The 10,656-nt window shown below is 35.5% G+C and overlaps 1 pseudogene; it reads left to right on the forward strand.

The window, feature by feature from the left end:
• The first annotated feature begins 4,250 nt into the window (after nucleotides 1-4,250).
• On the forward strand, nucleotides 4,251-10,239 carry LOC145112262 (galacturonosyltransferase 8-like; annotated as a pseudogene).
• Nucleotides 10,240-10,656: the final 417 nt, after the last annotated feature.

A 10,656-nucleotide genomic window follows, 5' to 3' on the forward strand; every position in this document is an offset into this window, starting at 1 on the left:
CTCCTAAGCCCGTTTTTGACGTTTTTGACGGGATTTTTTCACCAAATTCATATTTTTATCATTTTTAACCCCCAGAACTATTATTTTAATTATTTTTCAAGGATTTATTAATTAAAAATCATTATTTTATAATAAGAAGAATATTCTACCCCACAAGTGGGTCAAGTGTGCCCACTTGCCTCCCATGTGTCACTTTCTCATTGGTCCAACCTTATCCACATCACACAAACCAAGGCAAACATCCCTTCACCCTAGCCACTTGCTCCAGCAACCCTCCATATAAGGAAATGCCTGGGATTTCCTTGATCTTTTACTTCACCATCAAAATTATACACTTCTTAAACCATCAAGAGGGCCTCTTTTCTCTCAACTTTCAGCCACACTTTTGATGTATTCTTGAGTCATTCATTCACTTATTGGTAAGTATTTCCTTCTAACTCAAGTGTTATTACATGTTTTCATAACACTCTTGGATTAACGACTCATATCTTCACACCAAAAATCGTTCTTAGGATCATCCAAAACTTCGTGTGTTCATCAAGTGATCTAGACTTGAAAACTCATCATCTTCAACCTTCCACTCTTCAAGAAATCACTCAAGGTGAGTTCATACCCCTACATTTTCACGTTTTCTTCAAGTTTTAGGGGGGAATACAAGTTAAAACACCAAAAACTTAACCAAACTCAAACAACAGCTTTCATCAGAAACGTTAAGTCTTATTCACGGACTGTTTTGACTAGCTTAAACTTAATATCTTTCAAAACTGTGTAATATGCAAATATTTCAGGTTCATACCTTTAAAATGACTACTTGCATATCTCCATACGATTTTTCTACGATTTATGGTGATTTTTACAAAACTGCCTATCATTTCAGAAACGAATTTGGACCAGTCTGTGAATATGAACATTTTAACACAAGTTAAAGACTTCCAAAAATCATAATAAAATTTACGAATAAACTAGACACATTTTATGAACTCTCAGAATTTACGGATTCAGTTTTCGAGTTCGTATGATTTATCTATGATTTTTTCTAAAACAGTGCAGAAAGGTTAAAAACTAGTTAACAGCTTATAACTTCCATAACACTTTGTATTATGTTGAGCAAAGTGTATAACAATAAGTTCTAAATATTGAATGTATTTTCTTGTTAGTTTATCATCATAAACTGAAATTTAGTCATTCATGATAAGATTCTTCATTCACTTCGAACACCTATAATAAGCTATAATAAGCATAGTTTATGGATTAATAGCACTAATGTATATTCATAAAAGAGTTCTTTTACATTACAAACGTTTTAGGATAAACTATAATAGGTATAGTTTATGTATCATTTACATTTCAAACTCATTTACCAAAGGTTTTCAGTTCAGTTCACGTAAATCTGTTAATGAATAAATTTGTGAGACATTCGCTTCGTGTTACCTTCGTAGTAACAAAGTCAAAAGTCCTGTAAATTGTAACCAGAGTCTCTTGTAGGGAGAGCATGATAATTGTGTATAGATCTATATTGGGAGAGCGTGACACACACACATTTTGTCATAAACTTCAGTTAAAACTATATTAGACTCTTTACTTGTTTAAATTGTTTAAAATGGAAAATTAAGTCTTAAAACATAAGTTACAAAGTTTTCCAGACTTAGCGTTTATAATTTATGAATAATTTTTCTGACAAAAATCAGGCATCATAACGACTGCGTTTTGACTAAAACCAGATTTCAACCAATGTGAAATCAACAAAATAGAGTGCAATTTAACATATATAAACAAAGAAAATATTATACCGAACAAATATACCATTTTTTATGTTCCTTTGACACAAACACACACACACACACACACACACACATGTGTGTGTGTGTTTAGTATCATCGTTTATATCGTGAACCATCTACATATACATATTATAACTATTTTATGTTGAGGAATTTTTATATACATATATTGTAACAATATTGTGTTATAAATATAAAAATATATGTACACTATAATCATTTTATGTGACAAAACATAGATATGTACATATATACCACATGAATAAATATGTAAGCATAAATGAGACTTTAAATGGCAAGATTATCAGCAACAAAGAAATTTGAAAAAATATTCTCAATCCCCTATTTCAACAATCCTTCAAACTTGTGAAACAAATCCTCTTCATGGTAGCTGAAATATGATTCCTATTATATATCACAAAAAACAAATGAAGCTTAAAAAACTATACCAATACAAACAAAACATAGAACACTTATCCTTGACACATTGATACCATATAAACATTGTTCAATTCATATGGCTCCAAGTAAGCATGTTGCTTCCATAAATGAACAACGCGTCTCTCTTAAACTTCAAACCATCGACATCAGTATTGAACACATTAATCAATTGATATTGTGTACTCATCTCGAACATTACAACAATTCTAACAGCTATATCTAACAAAATAGTTTATCTACAATCAACACACATATGTGTCATTTATGCATACAACAAACATCATCATCAGATCTTGTGGAGCTGAATATTCCAACCGGTTACAATACAATTTCATGACACAATAAATTGAAGGACATATAAACAACCCAATACGACACCCACACGAACGTGTATAACAAAATAATCTAAAAAGAAAATCATTTAAAATTATAATTGGATAGATTTTAAAATGTATGGTATTTTAACTAAGATATGATATCATAATTAAGGGAAATTGAGTAAACTAACCACTTTTTGATATATTTTTTAAAAAATAGCACATTTAAATATATTTTTTTTTCAAAATAACCATGTTCTCCGGAATGGGCCGTTCCAGAATGAAATCAGAGTCGTTTTCCTCTGGGCCGGCCCATCAGGTGTCCTCCGGAATGGCCATTTCGGAGTATCCGTACGTATTCCAAACCAAATTTTTGAATTTTGAATTCCATAATACATTCGGAAAAAATCTGGGTCTCGATTTCATTCTAGATCTCGACATTCTGATACACTACGACACGACACTCTGACTCTCTGATTCCGATTCCGATCTCCGACACGCCAATCCGACTCTCCGATGCCGACACACTAATTTGGAACTCCGACTAAATATGTAGAAGACGATCATTATGACACAATTGTTTTACGAGTAAGTCCTTTACTCTGACTTAAAATTTTTGTTAATATTCATCATAAAATAGTGTTCAAGAACAAAACATTGCATTCCAGAATGCGAAGAACACCTCTGGAATGAACTGGCCACGTTCTAGAGTACCAATATATTATGCAAGTGTATTAGGACCAACCCAAAAGTATTTTAGTTGTTTATAAATTGTTATTATACATCCAAATCCAATGTTCCAGAACATAGAATTGCATTCCGGAACAGGTCCAGAACACGAGGAATAGGTCTGGAACACTAGGAACAGGTCCGAAATACTAAGAACATGTACGGATTGTTGGTCAGTTTGCATTTCGGAGTTGGTTTATAACAACCTTTATATTTGCAGCACGGCAAGGTTTTTGATGTATCCATTACATTGTCTTTTAAAACCCAAATCGGTGGGGATATTTGTGCGGAATTGAAAGACAGGCTGACATGTGAGACTATGTTCCAAAATTCATGTTTTGGGAGGTGGTTATACATTCCAAATGTAGATGGGGATCATTTGCTTCTACATTACGTCTTTTTCCACGAAGTTATCACAGACCCCCAAGGCGAAGTAGAGGAAATAGTTTTTGAGATTGGGGGTTACGAACTATCTTTCGGGAAGAAAGAATTTTGTCTTGTCAATGGCTTCCGCTTTGGAGATTATTTTCCTTCCTCCAGTTCCGGCACCGCCTTCCGTTCACGTGTGTTTCCTATGGTCGCGAGGAATGTCTCCATCAAATTAGACGATGTGAAGAATGTGTTTGAGCATTCACTTAATGAATTATCGGACGAGAATGTGGTCCGTGTATGTATTTTATATCGGTTATGGAAAGGGTTCAATGGGTGGTTGGCTAAACAGCATGTTATAGAGAAGTATTTCGCTTTGGTATCCGACGAATTCAACATGTATCATGTCGTTAATTTATAATTACAAATTAATTAAGGGTAATTAATTATCATTACTAATACTTTTTAGAAATTTAGTTGGGAATTTTTTATGTAGCAAATATCCATGGGGGAGGACAAATTGGGATCAATTGTACTAACAGCAAATTACTATATTCAATAAAGTTGACATGCATATACATCCAACTGAACCGAAAGAGAAAAACCTCAAAAAATGACTTACACCCTAAGCGGCTTTTTATACGCTTTTAAGGTAAGTAAATGATTAACAATTTATTTATTTTTTTGTTTGCTAACACTTTAATACATGATTTTTTAGATATGGATTCTTGAGACTTTTCTCATGAGCAGTTTGTTTGGTACCCGACAAGAGAATGTGATCCCTCGGGTTGTTGCATGGTTGAATGTGAGGCCTTTACAAAAGACTCAGTGCAACCAGTTTATAAAAATCAACGACGTATGGTTACTTATTTATTTTAAGATTTTATTTTATGTGTATAGTTTATGTTTATTTATAATTTTATCATTTTGTTAGTAGGATAATAGATTTGTACAGAAATTGGAGCCGACCAAATCTGAGAGTCGTGCTGAATGGTGGATGGCAAGCTCAACATTTATTGATTCCCCTGATTTTCCCGACACACAAGTTCACAAGGTACCTTCCCTAACACCATCACCCAAACGCTCCCTACCCATGAGCCTCGACAAAAGAAGGCACATATAGATGTTCCATCTCACCCGCTACCACCACCACCGTCGGTTGTTGAACCATCAACTGATAAGGACCGAATTGCTACTGTCTTGCAAAATGAGGTCTGTCAATTGCAAAACGAGCTCAATGAATTTCCGTGAGTATATGAGGTCACATGATAAGCTTTTAGTAGAGCATGACGTTACTTTATCCGTGCTTCTAAAACTTATCAATAAGACTCCCGAAGACGATTTTGGTACCTCGAACGGGGTGGAGGTACATTGTTAATTATTTCATTACCATACAGTTTTTATTTAACTTTATAGTCCTTATGTTTTTTCATCGTTTATAATTAAACACTATTGAACCATATAAACACTTATCATGCAAGATAATGGTACCACAAAGTACAATGACAATGAAATATGGGAGCATGATTATGGGTTAGACACACCCGAATAACTATTGAATCACGAACTTGAGCAGTCGTCTTCATATATTCAATCGTCGGATTTAAAAGAGATTCCACGAGAGCACCTCTTACGCGTTCTATGCGCCAAAAAGTTATGTCTATATGGTTTCACTCCAACAACCAACAGCGTTAGATAATTGTAACACTCTAAATTTTCTAACAAAATTTTCATTTTTAAAACCACATAAAACCTAATATCACATTTCTCAAAAACCCAAATGTATGAATTATTCAAAACACAAGACCACAAAATGTTTGATAATATCCCAGAATCCTCAAAAACATAATCTCTAACAGGTGTGTACAATCAAGTCGGTGCCTTCCCGCAATCCTAAGAGGTACCTGAAACACATATCACACAACACTGTAAGCACGAAGCTTAGTGAGTTCCCCAAAATACCACACACAAATAATTAGCCTCTCATGGCTATATCTCAATAAGGACCCTCTGGTCCATGTGTCTTAGTGAGGACCCTCCGGTCTCACAATTCAGGTTAGACCCTCCGGTCCTAACCAATAAAGCACAGAATAACATACATGATAAATCACAAAGACAAATGCATGATATCACATGACTCAGTATAAGCATATAAGACCCTCCGGTCACACAGTATTACCACTCAGGCAAGTATAGTGAGAAGACTCACCTCGTAAGTAAGCAAGTAGGTCTCGTACTCAATTATCGATCTAGACTCCGCCTACATATCATAATCATCTCTAATTAACACTTTATAATAACAACCCTAAAATGTTAGGCTACCCCTTTCTAACTCTCGGAAAGGGTGAAAGACCATTTTAGCCCTCCATGGTCTCAATAACTCATGCCTTGACCAAACCCTAAAAGTCAACGGAAGTCAACACTCGAGTCAACAGTCCATGTTGACCCAACTCGTCGAGTGCATCTATGCAACTCGTCAAGTTCCTTCGTTTTCTCTGAAGTATCGGGAAAATCCAATTCAACTCGTCGAGTTGTCTCACCAACTCGCCGAGTTGTAACGCGTCCAGACTATCGGGGGAAAACCCTAGACAACTCGTCGAGTTGGCTCATCAACTCGTCGATTCCCTTCAGTCCCTTTTCTCATTCAGACGTTTTTAAGTAGAACTAAGGCCTCAAATTTTAGATCTAGCCTCCCAAGGTTGAAGTATCACGTAAAGCTACAAGCTTTACGTCCATGCATGGCATCTAGGGCTCAAAATGCCAAAAACAATCTCTATAGAGCGTTTAATGCATGAAAGCTGGACAATAGCTTGATAAAGCTTGAATCTTTAGGCCCAAGGGACCTCATATTGTCCAAATCTGAAGTCCCAACTCCATGGCAAGATCAAACCACTTAGAGACCCAAAGAAAAGATGGAAATGGCCATAAACTCCTAATGAAGCGATCTAACCAAACAATGATCAAGGTGATAGCTTTTTACCTCCAAATAGCAACTAGCACTGAAAGAACACCGGATCCAAGGGCTTCTTCTCGTTCCAACCCTTTTGCTCGTCAATCTCCTTCCAAAAATGCACTAGAACATACAATCTTAACCTTTCTCTCTCTCTCTCTCTCAGATGAATACAGTTTGATTAGGGTTTCTCTTAGTCTGTCAAGATGATAAGGGAGGCGGAAATGAAGGCTTAAGGTCCTTTAAATAGGGCACAAACCTTGAAAATTAGGGGTTTCACACTCAGCTCCAACTCGTCGAGTTGGGGTTCTCCAACTCGTCGAGTAGACTCTAAAAATCACGCGGCCATTAAATCCTCTACTAGGCGAGTTGGGGCCTCCAACTCGTCGAGTTGCTCTGACAACATGAATGTAAATTAATTAAATATTATACTTGGGAGTCGGGATGTTACAACAATCTTTCAGAACCTATCGTACATAGTATATATAAAGAACGAGATGGTTTGTTGTTGTTTACTCATCGATTTTTGACCGGTATTGCGACAATTAAATTTTAGACGCGCTTATATACGGATAATCACACATGCTGGTTGGAATGCAATGTAAGTTATATAATTATGTGCTCATTATGTACTACGCTTCTAATAACAATACTTACTTTACTGCAAATTTTTTGATTGACAACACATCAAGATATGGATCTCATTGTTAATAAAGTGTAGAGTGGATGACGCTTGGTGGACGGTTCTGCCTTCAGCTTTTAACAGTGATGCATTTGACTGAAGTGACATGGCTGATGGATATGTTTACCCAGCTTGGGCAGACTGTGATATAATATAATTGTGTTTGGATTACATTAACTAAGTAAGAGTAATTTATAATATAATGTTATTTGATGATTAATTATTTCTAACATTTTGTGTAGCTTTACATCCCAATCAATATACCTGCTTTTCACTGGTTTTTGGGTGCTTTGGATTTGAAGACATCCAAAATGAGTATATACGATAGTCATTGGAAGAGCGGCTACTATTCAGAAAATGAGGATCAGTTTATAAATATGAGAGCTAACATCCACAAACTACTACGGGGGTACCGAACCAACCGATGCAATCCCACATGAGAGTTTAAACATGACCCTCGAAAAGGCCCTAGATGTACCACAACAAATTGATAGTAGAGGGGATTATGGAGTCTTTTTGTGTTGGTTTCTAGAGATGTTGATCGCCGACAAATTGTATTTTATAAAGGGTAAAAGTTGTCCACAGGCTATGTCATATCATAAACGATTGGCATAATTTTTTTGGCATACAAGGACAAAGATCAGTTGAACATTGTAATGCTACTTTAAACAAACCCCTTACGTTTATGTATTTATTAGTTTTTTTGTTGAATTTTAAAATTACATTTGTATTTTAGATTTTATAAAAACAAAATTTATACAAAAAGAACAAAACACATTTTACAAAAAAAAAAATAATAATAATGAAAAAACTATTCTGGAATGAGTGTCCGAAATCCTACTCCGGTGTTCCGAATACCTATCTGAAATGATATATTCCGGACAAAATGGTTATTTTACAATATATATATATATATATATATATATATATATATATATATATATATATATATATATATATATATATATATATATATATATATATATATAGAGAGAGAGAGAGAGAGAGAGAGAGAAGGAGAGATAGGTTCAGGTGTTTAAAGTAATTATTGTGTTATTGTATGCATAAATATAGACCAATCATTTTAAAACCTAGATAGGGCTAAAATTGTAATCTTAGCTTTTAATTAATTATGGTAATTAATTATTAAAATCATAAACCCTTTATTTTAGCCAAAATCGTTTACATTTACAGCTTTAAATCCCTAGACAGAAACCAAGGAACAAGGCATGTCGACAGAGCTTCTGTGATAGTTGGGAAATCACGACGAGGTGCAGAGGGAAGAAGCATCGGGACAGATGATTCAATGGATGATATTGGTGAGATTCCAATTGTAGGGCTTTTCTTCTAATTCGAACGGAGCTGGATCACTTAGGAGGTCTGTGCTCGCGTTAAAATCTGATTCGTTAAAACCTATATTTGATCAGATCAGAAAGCAAACAGATGATCACAAGTCGCTCGCTCTCGCTTATGCTGCCTATGCTCGGAAGCTCAAGCTCGAGAAGTCTAAGCTCGTTAGGGTTTTCGCTGATCTTTCATGTAGCTACACGGATCTCATCTCGAAACCTGCTTACAGAGCTTTGTTCGACTCTGATGCGGAATCAACAGACGAAGTGGCACTCCGGCAGTTCGAGAAGGAGGTGAAAGAGCGGATTAAGGTAACCAGACAAGTGATTGCCGAAGCCAAAGAGTCGTTTGACAACCAACTTAAGATTCAGAAGCTGAAAGATACAATTTTCGTAGTCAATGAGCAATTAACCAAGGCAAAGAAGCAAGGTGCGTTCTCTAGCTTGATTGCAGCGAAATCAATACCAAAGAGCTTGCATTGCGTTGCAATGAGGTTAATGGAAGAGCGAATTGCACACCCTGAGAAGTACTCAGATGAAGGCAAGCTACGTCCTGCAGAGTTCGACGATCCTAAGCTGTATCACTATGCGATATTTTCTGATAACGTTGTTGCTGCTTCTGTTGTGGTCAATTCTGCTGTTAAAAACACAAAAGAACTATGGAAGCATGTTTTCCATGTTATGACAGATAAAATGAATCTTGGAGCAATGCAGGTTATGTTCAAGATGAAAGAATACAACGGTGCTCATATTGAAATCAAAGCAGTGGAGGACTACACATTTCTGAACTCTTCATACATTCCAGTGCTAAAGCAGCTTGAATCTGAAAAATTGCAGAGGTTCTACTTCGAGAATAAGCTTGAGAATGCAACAAAGGACACAACCAGTATGAAGTTCAGGAACCCTAAGTATCTATCAATCTTGAATCATTTTAGGTTCTACCTACCTAAGATGTACCCCACCTTGCACAGGTTTTTGTTCTTGGATGATGATATAATTATTCAAAAAGATCTGACTGGACTTTGGAAGATAGACACGGATGGAAAGGTAAATGGAGCTGTTGAGACTTGTTTCGGGTCTTTTCATAGGTATTCACAATACATGAACTTCTCTCATCCTTTGATCAAGGAGAAGTTTAATCCCAAGGCTTGTGATTGGGCTTATGGGATGAACTTCTTTGATTTGGATGCTTGGAGGAGAGAAAAGTGCACTGAGGAGTACCACTATTGGTAAAATCTGGTAAGATTGTTATATGTTATCACTTAAGATCTATTTATTGGCTATTTATGTTTATTAAAGTGTTAATGGTGGTGTACTGTATTTTGCAGAATGAGAATAGGACATTGTGGAAATTGGGAACACTGCCACCAAGTTTAATCACATTTTACTCAACAACTAAACCATTAGAGAAATCATGGCATGTATTAGGGCTTGGGTATAATCCAAGCATAAGCATGGAGGACATAGAAAATGTTGCAGTTGTGTATTTCAATGGAAATATGAAACCATGGCTTGACATTGCTATGAACCAGTTTCGCCCACTTTGGACAAAATATGTAGACTATGATATGGAATTTGTCAAAGCTTGCAATTTTGGTCATTAAATCTACTACACCCTTTATCAATACTTACATTCACACGTTAGAGTTGATGATTCCATATGTTATGTAGTTTAGATTAATGTGGTTCTCAATTGTTTATAGTGTTCTCAGTTGAATCATGTTATGATTTAGAATAATTGTGGTTAGAGTTAGAGGTTCTTTATCAAGTATGTTTATGTAGATGATTAAATGGATGATATTGGTGAGATTCCAATTCTATTGAAATGGAATCACGTATTCCAATTCTGTTGGAATGGAATCACGAATTCCAATTCTGTTGGAATCACAGAAGTTGATGCTTGAAGAACGGACCACAAAATTGAAACGGACCACATTATTCTTTTAGAATGTATTAGTCGTTGTTAGATTTTGATGTTTTCTTTCTCGTTTTGAAAGTTTTTTTAGTTTTATTCTTTAACAATAAATGTAATTCTTAACAA

Source organism: Lactuca virosa, chromosome 5 (genome assembly GCF_052849685.1).
Source record: "Lactuca virosa cultivar CGN04683 chromosome 5, Lactuca_virosa_CGN04683_v6, whole genome shotgun sequence".
NCBI lineage: Eukaryota > Viridiplantae > Streptophyta > Magnoliopsida > Asterales > Asteraceae > Lactuca > Lactuca virosa.